The following is an 11,177-nucleotide window of genomic DNA, read 5'->3' on the forward strand; positions in this document are numbered from 1 at the left end:
TTGTGAAAATCCAGTATTTCCTGGACACCACTACTGATGTAATTTATTTATATATATATATTTAAAGTTTCTAGTTTAGTTTAGAGATACAGCGTGGAAACAGGCCCTTCGGTCCACCGAGTCTGTGCCGACCAGTAACCCCTGCACATTAACATTATTCTACACACACTAGGGACAATTTTACCAAGACAATTAACCTACAAACCTGAAGATAGACCCAAAAAGCTGAAGTAACTCAGCGGGACAGGCAGAATCTCTGGAGAGATGGAATGGGTGAGTTTGGGTCCAGCTGAGTTACTCCAGCTTTTTGTGTCGTTCTTTGGTTTAAACCAGAATCTGCTATTCCTGTACAAACGTACAAACTCCGCAAAGACAGCATCCGTGGTCAGGATCGAACCCGGGTCACTGGCGCTGTAAGACAGCAACTCTACTGCTGCACGACCGTGCCACCCAAGTGTTATTACATCACTAACTGAGTTCAAATTATGTTCCCAAATGCTACGGTAGATTTGAGTTCACCGCTCTGGATAATTATGTCAGGGTTGTGCATTACTAGGTCAGTATTGGTTTATTATTGTTGTATACCGTGATACTGTGAAAAACTCTGTTTTAACCACAGTGTTACATTCGCAATGCCTACTTATATTTTACGACTCTTTGCATTACATAATCTTGTGTTATTCTGGTCCGTTGCAGCGCATTACATCAATTTATCAGAAATGATGACTATTCAATAAAGTGAAAGTCTCCATAAAAAAGGAACTGATCCGACTTTTTTTTTAATCTTGTTTTTCTTCTAAAACATGTGGACATTTTAATATCAACACAAGTAGATATCAAGATTCCTTAAACATAACTCTAAGATTGAACAAGTTAAAGTAAACGAAGGGAGCCCATACTTGAAAGCCAGCAAACTAAGTCACCAATGATATGTTAAATAAGTTTAAAACCAGTTGCTCACACCTTTTTAAGGAGGTTATTAATTTATGAGATAATGCTAGAAAGGGATACAAATAAGGTTTTGATCATTTGTTAATTGCCTTGTCAGTCGGTTTCATGCCTTTGGCTATTACTGATTCCCTTCTATAAACTGGCTGATTACTTTCACTATTTTATTTCACCACTGTCAAGATGTTGATGTTTCTCTCATGGTTTCATTCCAACTCAATGAAAGTAAAGGAACACTGCTGATGCTGAAAATCTGAAAAAGAGAAAATGCTGGAAACACTCAGCATGTCTGACAGTATCTGTGCAAAGAAACAAAGAGTTATGTTTTCTCAGGTTCGAGACTTTTTGTCGGGAGCTGATGGTCAAGTGAGAGAGAACAGTTCACAAGAAAATAAGTGAAGGAATGGAGGGGATGGGAATGCTCGAAGGGACAGTAGCGATGGGCTGAATGACCTTCAGGTTTTATGGAAATATGGGAAATATTATTTTCATCGTTTGACAGATTCTGAATAATATTGAATTTTTATGAATAGACAACCATAAACTGTCATCATTTCATCTATGAATGGTGAGCAAGATTGCTGAGTGCAAGATTGCACGATTGCTACCTTGAGGTCCCGACCACGGGGGAAAATGGAGGAGGACTGGCCAAATTTTGTGCCTTCCACCACAGTGATGAATGCTGTGGTGGATGTTTGTGTTAAATTTTTATTGTGTATTTGTGTGTTCTTTATCATTGTACCGCTGCTGGCAAATTCATTTCACTTGCAATTTATGTGCAATGTGACGAATAAAACCATATTGTATTGTATTGTATTGCTGGCATTCCTAAGGTAGAGGTAAAGGTCTTGCTGTCTATCAAAGCTGCCTGCACATTGAACTGGGAGCAACCCTACACGTGGATCACTAAAGCAAGAGACTCTAACAGAGTGAAAACAGGCCCCTCGGCCCAACTTCCCCACACCGGCCAACATGTCCTACTTACAGTCTACCTGCCTGCGTTTGGCCCTTTTCCCTCTAAACCTGTCCTATACATGAGCTTGTTCAAATGTTTCTTAAACATTCCATACCTGCCTCAATTATCTCCCCCGGCTGCTCGCTCGATATGCCCACCACTCTTTGTGTGAAAATCTTACCCCTCCTATTAAAACTTTCCTCCATCACTCTGGAAGAAATGAGCATGGAGCATGTGGCTGACAATCTCAGAGCAGCAGAAGATCTGCCCTGTTAGTTTTAGCAGTGGCATCCTCCAATCAAGCCTTACGATAATGTTATGTTGAAAAAATGCTTTTCATTTCGTAAGTAATCTTCATTAGGTTAAATATACTGAGAAACAATTAAAATGACCTTGAGCATTTAAAAAAAATTAATTGACGGTTACATTTTTGAATGTTTTTAAAAATGTGTTTTTGCAAGGTTTTTTTTGTTTCTGTGCTTCTTAATAGCTTTTGAACTATTTTGAATGACACTACATTCTAGGGAATGTTTGTTTCATGGGCAAGGCTCAACTCAACTCTGCTCAACTCCTCTCTCCTCAATAGGAATTTTGTGATGGATATTTTAAATGGAAGGTTTTACTGTGCCATAGAGTTTCATTGCAGAGGTTAATGTAGCTTCTCCAGGCAGGTTCACAGGAAGAAAGCAAAGAAACTAGGTAGAAACTTACCTCAGAGATCAGCAGGAGCAGGATTGCAAAATCCATGCCATTATAAAGAAAGGTATAGCTGAGAGTAGCTTTAGTTATATTTGTGGGAAGCGGAAAAGAAACACAAACAAAATTGTGCTGAATCATTATTGCTTGGACTGTGTTGTCATCAAGACAGATACACAATGAAATGTGCAGACACAAGGAACTACACATGCTGGTTTACAAAATAGGACACAAATTGCTGGAGTAATTCAGCAGATGTGAAATGGGCAGAATGTAAACAAGGGGAAGTGCTTGAATGCTTCCAAGCAGGACCTTTCCACAGGCCATGTCAAGCGTGGGCCAGACCATTCACGAATGCTGGTGAGCTGGCACTTTACTGTTGTTACATAAGTATCCTTGGGCACTCATGTATCCACACATCTTATCTCCACAAGTAGATACAACATTTTGTGTTGGCCTACAATGTTAAGCACACGGCGAAAAGGAAGTAAGATGAACAGATCCAGAGTAACAATCCCTCTTCTTCATGTGTGGAGATTATCCCATTGTCTATGCGAATAAAATTGCTTTTCAATTGTTGATGGATAATGAAGTAAAATATAGAAGAATACTCTCTCTTTGCAAGCCTGTGCCCTATTTAGTGTTTACTCCCCGAACGCAAGATATGTGGAATTTATTGTATTGCTGATGTGAATTCGATTGTTTTCCAATATATTTAACTTGACAGCCAACTCTCTCCTCGATTTTTGATGGTGAAAAGAAGCTTCTTGTGGGTCAATAGCAAAAACCCACAATGATTTTACTTCGGAGTCACGTGAGTGACTACGTGAAGAACCCGCTCAGTGCGCAGGCGCGGCATTACGCCAGCAGTGCAACAGCGGCTGCAACGGGATTTAGGCTCTCCCGCTACAGAATGAACCGGACCGTCAGGTGAGTATCCTGAGGTCGGGTTTTCTTTTACAGGTGAGCCTTTTTCTGCTTGTGTTTTACAGGCAGAGAAAAAGGATCTGGAACAAAACTGTCCCCCGTTCAAGGAGGAACGTTTTCCCGTCGGGGAGGGGGGCAGCAACAGGCGGTAGGAGCGTTTACCCGGTGTTCCTCTATTCCCCGACACCGTGCCGAGGCCAGCCCGCTAGTACCTGAGCAGCGGGCTGGATGCATAGCCACTCGAAGAGGCATCCGGCAGGTGTTCCCGATTTCGGACGGGACGTCTCTCCACCCGCACGGGGGGAGAGAGAGCCGCCTGAGCCGCTGGAGCGGCTCACGGAGCAGGTGCCTGCGAGACGCGCTGCTTGAGGGGCGCTCTCGCTACTACAAGGCACAAAAGCTCCAGAAGAAGGCGGTAGGAACAATTACCAGGCGCTCCGCTATCCCCATCACCGCGCCGAGCCCAGTCCCGCTAGTGCCTGAACTGCGGGCTGGATGTCTAGCCATCCGAACAGGCATCCGGCCGGTGGCGTCCGATTCGTCGGACGGGGACATGTTTCCACCTAAATGGAGGAGAGACAGCCGCCTGAGCTGCCTCCAACAGCTATTGGAGCAGCTCCAGCGAGATGCACAGAAAGAGCGCTCTCGCAGAGGGATGTCAGGCACCCCCTCCACAGTGTTTCATGCACTGCCCTCTGCTCCCTCATTACTGGAGGCTAGCATTGGTGACCAGGGCTGGGCTGGTCTGGAACAGGGGCAGGCGGACAAAATCTGGAGTAGGCCAGGGGGTGCAGGAACATGAAGAGCTGTTGGGTGTGATGGACCGCTTGTAGCAACCCCACAGGCTGGAGCACCGCTGGAACCAAGAATGGCGGCCAGCATCAACCATCTATCCAATAAACCATTACTGGAAAAGGTGCTCGCTGAGGTGCTGAAACAACACACAGCACCAGAAAACTGTGAGGCTCTCAAATTAAAAAGTGTCAACAGCCAAATCTGGGGGCATGTGGGGTCACACATCCGGACCCAAGAACTCAAGCTACAGCAGATCCTAAGGCTCCTGACGTCGGCCATCACAGCCTTTGCTCGTTCCGTGGAGACCACGGAGATGGATACCTGCCAGCAGGATGTGCTGGCATTAATGTGTACCACACAATTTGAGATCAACAATCTCTGGAGGGAAACATAAGACCTGCCCTCAATCCCAAATTTGCTGGCTTGTGTAAAGCCCCAGCTGCGGAGACGGACGCGCTGCTATTTGGGAAAGATCTCAATAAAAAACTGAAGGAGATGGAGGAAGCATCAAAAACCTTCGGCCTAATGAGGGCAGGCCCCGGGACGAGCAAACCAAGACCTCCGATACCCAAGCGGCAGCACCCCACGGCATCCACCAGTCGACGTCCGCAATATGGGACTGGTGAACGCTTGGGGTCCGCACATTATCCCCAAAGATCTTTTTAGATCAGGGCCCGCAGCGGACCCTCTGGAAAATGCGCCTCCCCTCAACATCGCCAGCACGTCAGAACAAAACCTTCAGGAAAATGAAGAAACAGAATCGCCAATAACCATGGAGGTAGGTGGGTCTGGTCCCTACCAGCATATAGAGAATAAGGGTGCTTTATTAACAGGGGGGAGATTACACTTGTTTAAAGAAGCATGGGGTATGGTCACGAGTGACAAGTATATACTCAACAGCATTAGTGGATATAAAATACAATTCATGTCAGAAAAAACGCCGCCAGTTCAACATTGGCCCCAAAGGGTATTTCTCCCTCCGTCAAAGAGAAACATGAGGGACAAGCTGAACTGGTGACACTTATCACAAAGGGGTCATCGAAAAGACCAAACATGAACCTTTGGAATTTGTATCGAATATATTCACTAAACCTAAAAAAGATGGTGGCTGTCGCATCATCATTGACTTAACATCATTAAACAAATTTGTTAAGTATATACATCTCAAAATGGAGACATATGTTACTGCCAAACAACTGAATTTCAAAGGACACTTCATGGCAAGCATTTATCTTAAAGATGCTTACTATCTAGTAACCATATACAAGGATCAGCGCAGATACCTAAAATTTATCTGGATGATACAAAGCATTGCCCTATGGGCTAACTTCAGCCCCAAGATTAGTCATCAAAATATTGAACCCAGCCATGGCAATACTCAGAAAATCATATTGTCATGGCATATCTGGATGATATTCTGATAGTAGGGAAAACGATGGAATTGGCTGTGGCAGCAGTATCAGCTACAAAACAGCTCCTCGAAACTCTGGGGTTCGTCCTACATCCAGATAAATCTAAGTTGAAGCCATCCACTATCATGGACTACCTGGGCTTCACAATTAACTCAGTCCATATGACTGTTACCTTGCCAAAGGCAAAAATGGTTGAATTAGCACAATCATGCAACAATTTAATGGTCAACGAGCGACCAACTATTCGACAAGTAGCAAGAGTAATTGGGGAAATGGTAGCAGCATTTGCGGCTACACAATTCGGACCTTTGCACTATCAAAAAATTTACAGAGAGCAAAGGTACAGGCAATAAAACGACATACAGGTCACTATGATCGTGTCATGAACTTACCCACTGAAGCAATATCAGAGCTACAGTGGTGGGCAGAAAACGTTTGGCATAGTTTCAGCCCTATCTTTATCACTAACCCTACTTTAGTTACTCAAACAGATGTCAGTGCTCAAGGCTGGGGAGCGACTAACTCCATATCCAGCACAGGTGGTAGATGGACTAACCTAGAGTTATCATTACTACTTACACTGGGCATTAACTATCTAGAGATGTTGGGCGCCTTTTATGGTTTAAAAGCATATGTATCTAATATGCAGCACTCGCATGTTCGGTTACAAATTGATAAATACTACGGTGATGGCTTATATTAACCATATGGGTGGCATAAAATCATTATCATGCGACAAATTGGTCAACATGATTTGGCAATGGTGTGTCGAAAGACATATTTGGCTATCAGCTACTTACCTACCAGGTAAGCTAAACACCCATGCCATGAGAAAATTAAACGCCTGGGTTGCAAGTTTGAACAGACCTTACCTGGAACTGGGATTGTCCAAACAAACCATCACCACCATGTCGGCATCCCTTCGAACATCCACCAAGAGGCAGTACTTAACCAGCATCAAAAAAGGGAGAAGTACTGCCAGGAAACAGGGACAACATACGCAACAGCTACAGTCACCAACATACTGGAGTTCCTGGCCTATCTACACCACGATGTAGGGATCAGCTACAGTGCCATCAACACAGCGCAGAGTGCTCTTTCTGCTTATCTCAAACCAGCGCCAGGACAACAGGCGATGGGATCCCATCCACTGGTGGTAAAACTGATGAAGGGCATTTACAATATCAAGCCCTAAGCCCAGATATACCCATATTTGGGATATCAGTGTGGTCCTGACATATCTCAGGGAATGGCCACCAGCCAGATCCCCCGGCCTCGAGCAAGCTACACTAAAGACGCGTATGTTGATGGCACTTGTATCCGCTCAGAGGGTCCAGTCACTACACCTATTGCGATTGGACAACATGATCACAGCTCCAGACCAGATCTGTCGTTATCCAGCGACTGATCAAATAGAGCAGCCCAGGAACACCTAATCCAGTCGTGGCTTACCCACCAGAACCACGGTTATGTGCCATGACCCACCTACTATCCTACATAGACACAACCAAAATATTCGAGGGAGATGAAAAGCCTTGTGGGTCAGTCACAAAAACCTTATGGTCGGGTGACGAGCCAAACCATTGCGAGATGGCTTAAGCAGGTGCTAGAAACTGCTGGGATAAACACTAACATGTACATATTTTATTCCACCAGGGCAGCATCCATGTCGACGGCTAAAGAATGGACATGCCTATAGATCACATCCTGGCTACAGCAGGATGGTGGGGGGGGGGGAAAAGACCGTTCAAAAATTTTATAATAAGCCGTTGGCAAAACCTGGTTTATTTGCAGTAAAGATTTACGAACTGCAAATATTTAATTTAAGCCCAGGGGAGCAACTTAATTCTTTGTTGTTATTGTTTAAAAAATACCATTGTGTTTTTCTACAAATAGACTCATTGGTTGATTACGATAACACTTCCTCCCTCAAGAACTTCGGCAGTGAGTGAAATGAAACTGTTACACGGTTTGAAATCACAGAGCTTTGAAATCTTCACGTAGTCACGTAGAGGGTATTACGTGCCCTCCGCTCCCACCCTCATTATATGGATCAAACTAATAAATTGATGTCTCCTTATCTTTACTATGTTTACTTCAAAATAACTGTGTCTATCTGTGATTCCACACCGCTGCTTGGAAGTATGCCGCGCCTGCGCACTGAGCGGGCACGTAACTCCTCATAAAATACAGATCAAACTTCAAACTGGTAAGTTCTCGTTTAATCTTACTATTTTATGGCGCATGTGTTGTTTACTGTGAACAAACCCAATGACTTACTGTTGATGTTAAATGTTTTCTTTAAAATGGTAAATCTCTGAAAGGAATGTTTAAATCTCATTTAACTTAAAGTTTTCAACAATCTTCTTTAGAACAATCTAAGACTATTCAAATATGATTGTTGAATAATATGGAATGGAATTTACTCAATAATCACAATAAGCACATATTCATGAAATAATCCGTTTTCATGGATTTTTCTTTACTACTTTGAGTTTTGTAGAGTGTCTTGCTAGATTTCAGGAACGATTGCTTTTGGGACTTTATGGTTGCAAAATTTAATAATGAGTTTGGTGAGTCACTTAATGTTGGTCAAAAGTACATCTCTATACTTATAAAACTGATCTTGGATGTGTATTCATTTACGTGCGTGCGTGCGTGCGTGCGTGCGTGCGTGCGTGCGTGTGTGTGTGCGTGCGCGCGCGCGCGCATGAGTTTGTGAGTATTTGTGTGATCACATCTTCGCGAAAAAATGATAATGGTAACATTTTTACATATTCCGGTAGACATTTTTCCCCTGGAGTCCAAAATTGCCTTATCTGAAAATGTCATGCTTTATTTCTTGAGTTATTAATGAAATTGTTCAAAAATTTGACAAAACTCTGAATTTAAAAACGACTGTCTTTCGCTGATGACGTCACAATGGGTCTGCGTGCCTTCTTTCTCATGCTGCGAGTCACGTCACCCTCCCACCACTCCCTCCTCCCCCCGTTATTCAAAAGACGCAGCCAGAGTTGAAATTGGGCTGTCGACTGAAGACCCAAGATCATAGCTGAAGACTGCGGCAGCCCAACTCGCGGTACTTTGGTTGATACTCGCTCGCACACTTGCTCACCCCTTCGCCACCTCGCCCCTTCGCTGCCGCTCCCCCTCACGCCCTTGCCCCATCACCACCTTGCTCGGGGTTCTGGTTTCGGCGCATGGTAGGGAGGTTGCTGCCGCTCTCTGCCTCTGTCGCCGCCCTCTCACTTTACTCTGCCCCTGCCATGTGCCTCTACCCGCTACCTCTGCCCTCTGCCCTCTGCCCTGCCTCTGCCCCTACCTCTGCCATCTGCCCCGCCCTCTGCCTCTACCTGCTGCCTCTGCCCTCTGTCTCTGCCCTCTGCCTCTGCCTCTACCCGCAGCCTCTAACCACAGCCTCTACCCGCTGCCTCTACCCGTTGCCCTCTGCCCTCTGCCTCTGTCCTCTGTCTCTGCCTTCTGCCCTCTACCTCTGCCTTCTGCTCTCTACCTCTGTCTCTGCCCTCTGTCTCTGCCCTCTGCCCTCTGCCTCTGTCCTCTGCCCTCTGCCCCCGCCCTCAGCCTGCCTCTTATTTGATTTAGGTACGGTACAACCCAATGGTATGAACATGGAATTCTCCAATTATAAGTAACACGTCCCACCTCCGCCTGCTACCTTGGTTGCAGGCAAAGGTTTGAGCAATTTTCTCATGATGCAATGAATGCCTATTGTATTTAAGCACCAGAATAATATTTTTACTAACCTTGACATTGTCTCACAGCAGAATGTTGTTCCTTCTGACATTTTAAACACATTTCTGAGTTTTCTTTTTAAAATAACAGATTTTACAATCTCAGACCTGACGTTTGTGAATCTATATCTGGTGTAAATGACGGCCTAAATACAGCCTGTGCCTCAATTTACAGCTTGTTTCTCTTTTCTACTCCCCTTTTGTACATTCTCAAGTAATTTGAATTCAGTTTACTATGTATAAAATATATGTTTTTCAAATATCCTTATAGGAAGGATAGTAAAAGAATGGTGCCTTTTGTAAATGATGCCTCTGTAAGGATCAAAATAAAAGTCTATTGATTAAAAAAAACTGTTCATGCTCAACCTGTATATGTAAGACAATTCTTAAAATGCATACATTTATCTAAATAAAATAATTCCTTGTGAAGAACATGTCAGTGTTTCTCATTCATCTTTAAAGTAGTTGTTTGCTCATTCGGAACTTTGCTGACATTGTTGCAAACATAAAGTCCTTTTCATCTTCCCTGACTTTGCTCACAGCACTGATCCACACTGGCTTACAATTTCTCAACACTGGTTAAAAAATGAATTGTTTGCAAATCCTGCATGACTTTTTGTAGACCTGGTGAAACAGCTGTAGTTCCCACAGCACATTGCCACGACCACCCTGAGGCCAGACATCCTCATGGTCTCAGAGGCGACCAAAAACATTGTCTTGTTGGAACTGACAGTGCCATGGGAGGACCGTCTGGAGGAGGCCCACGAGAAGAAGATGACCAATTATGAAGAGCTGGTCATAGACTGCCGTAAGCAGGGCTGGAAGGCAAGGTGTATGCCCATCGAGGTTGGCTGCAGAGGTTTTGCAGGGCAATCGCTCTACAAAGCCTTGAGTGCACTGGGCATCAACGGAATGGCGAGGAGAAGAGCCATCAAGAACACCACAGAGGCAGCGGAGAAGGCCTCGAGATGGCTCTGGATCAGGAGAGAAGGTCCATGGGGAGGCGCGAATGCCACCTGAACACAAGTCGTGGTCTGATCAACCACGGCTCGGTCGCCTGGGCGAGAGTGTCTGATGTTGAAAGGCCCAATGACCCCAGTTTACATCACTGATGATGTGTTCAGGAGCATCAATAGATGTATTTTTATCAATCTCCACAACTATAACTCTTCAATGTCTGTCTTCTTTTTATGAGTGTCTGAGAATTCCTGGTATTCATCAGCAATCAACTGATGGCCACACAAGAAACTATAGATGTTGGAATCGAGTAAAACGCAAAGTGTTGAAGTAACGCAATTTTTACTTTAGACTTTGGTGATACAGCAAGGAAACAGGCCCTTCGGCCCATCAAGTCCAGATCGACCAGCGATCACCCCATACTTGCACTATCCTACAGTCATTCATCATCGTTGAAAACATTAGCGATGCAGTGGTGCTGGTTTCCAACGGGAACGGCGAGGGGCGCACCACACTTCTCTGTCCTCCAACTTCTGCGGACTACTGCCGCTGGAAGTATAGGATTTTGGTGTGTGTGCTTTATCATCTTTCCTTACAATGCTATGTACCACAGTAATCGCAACTTCTACTGAAGGAAGGTACCTACTCACTGGGGTAATTTATAATTTTACCAAAGCCAATTAACCTATAGACCTGCACATTTCTGGAGTGTGGGAGGAATCCCAAGTACCCGTA

Source organism: Amblyraja radiata, chromosome 1 (assembly GCF_010909765.2).
Source record: "Amblyraja radiata isolate CabotCenter1 chromosome 1, sAmbRad1.1.pri, whole genome shotgun sequence".
NCBI lineage: Eukaryota > Metazoa > Chordata > Chondrichthyes > Rajiformes > Rajidae > Amblyraja > Amblyraja radiata.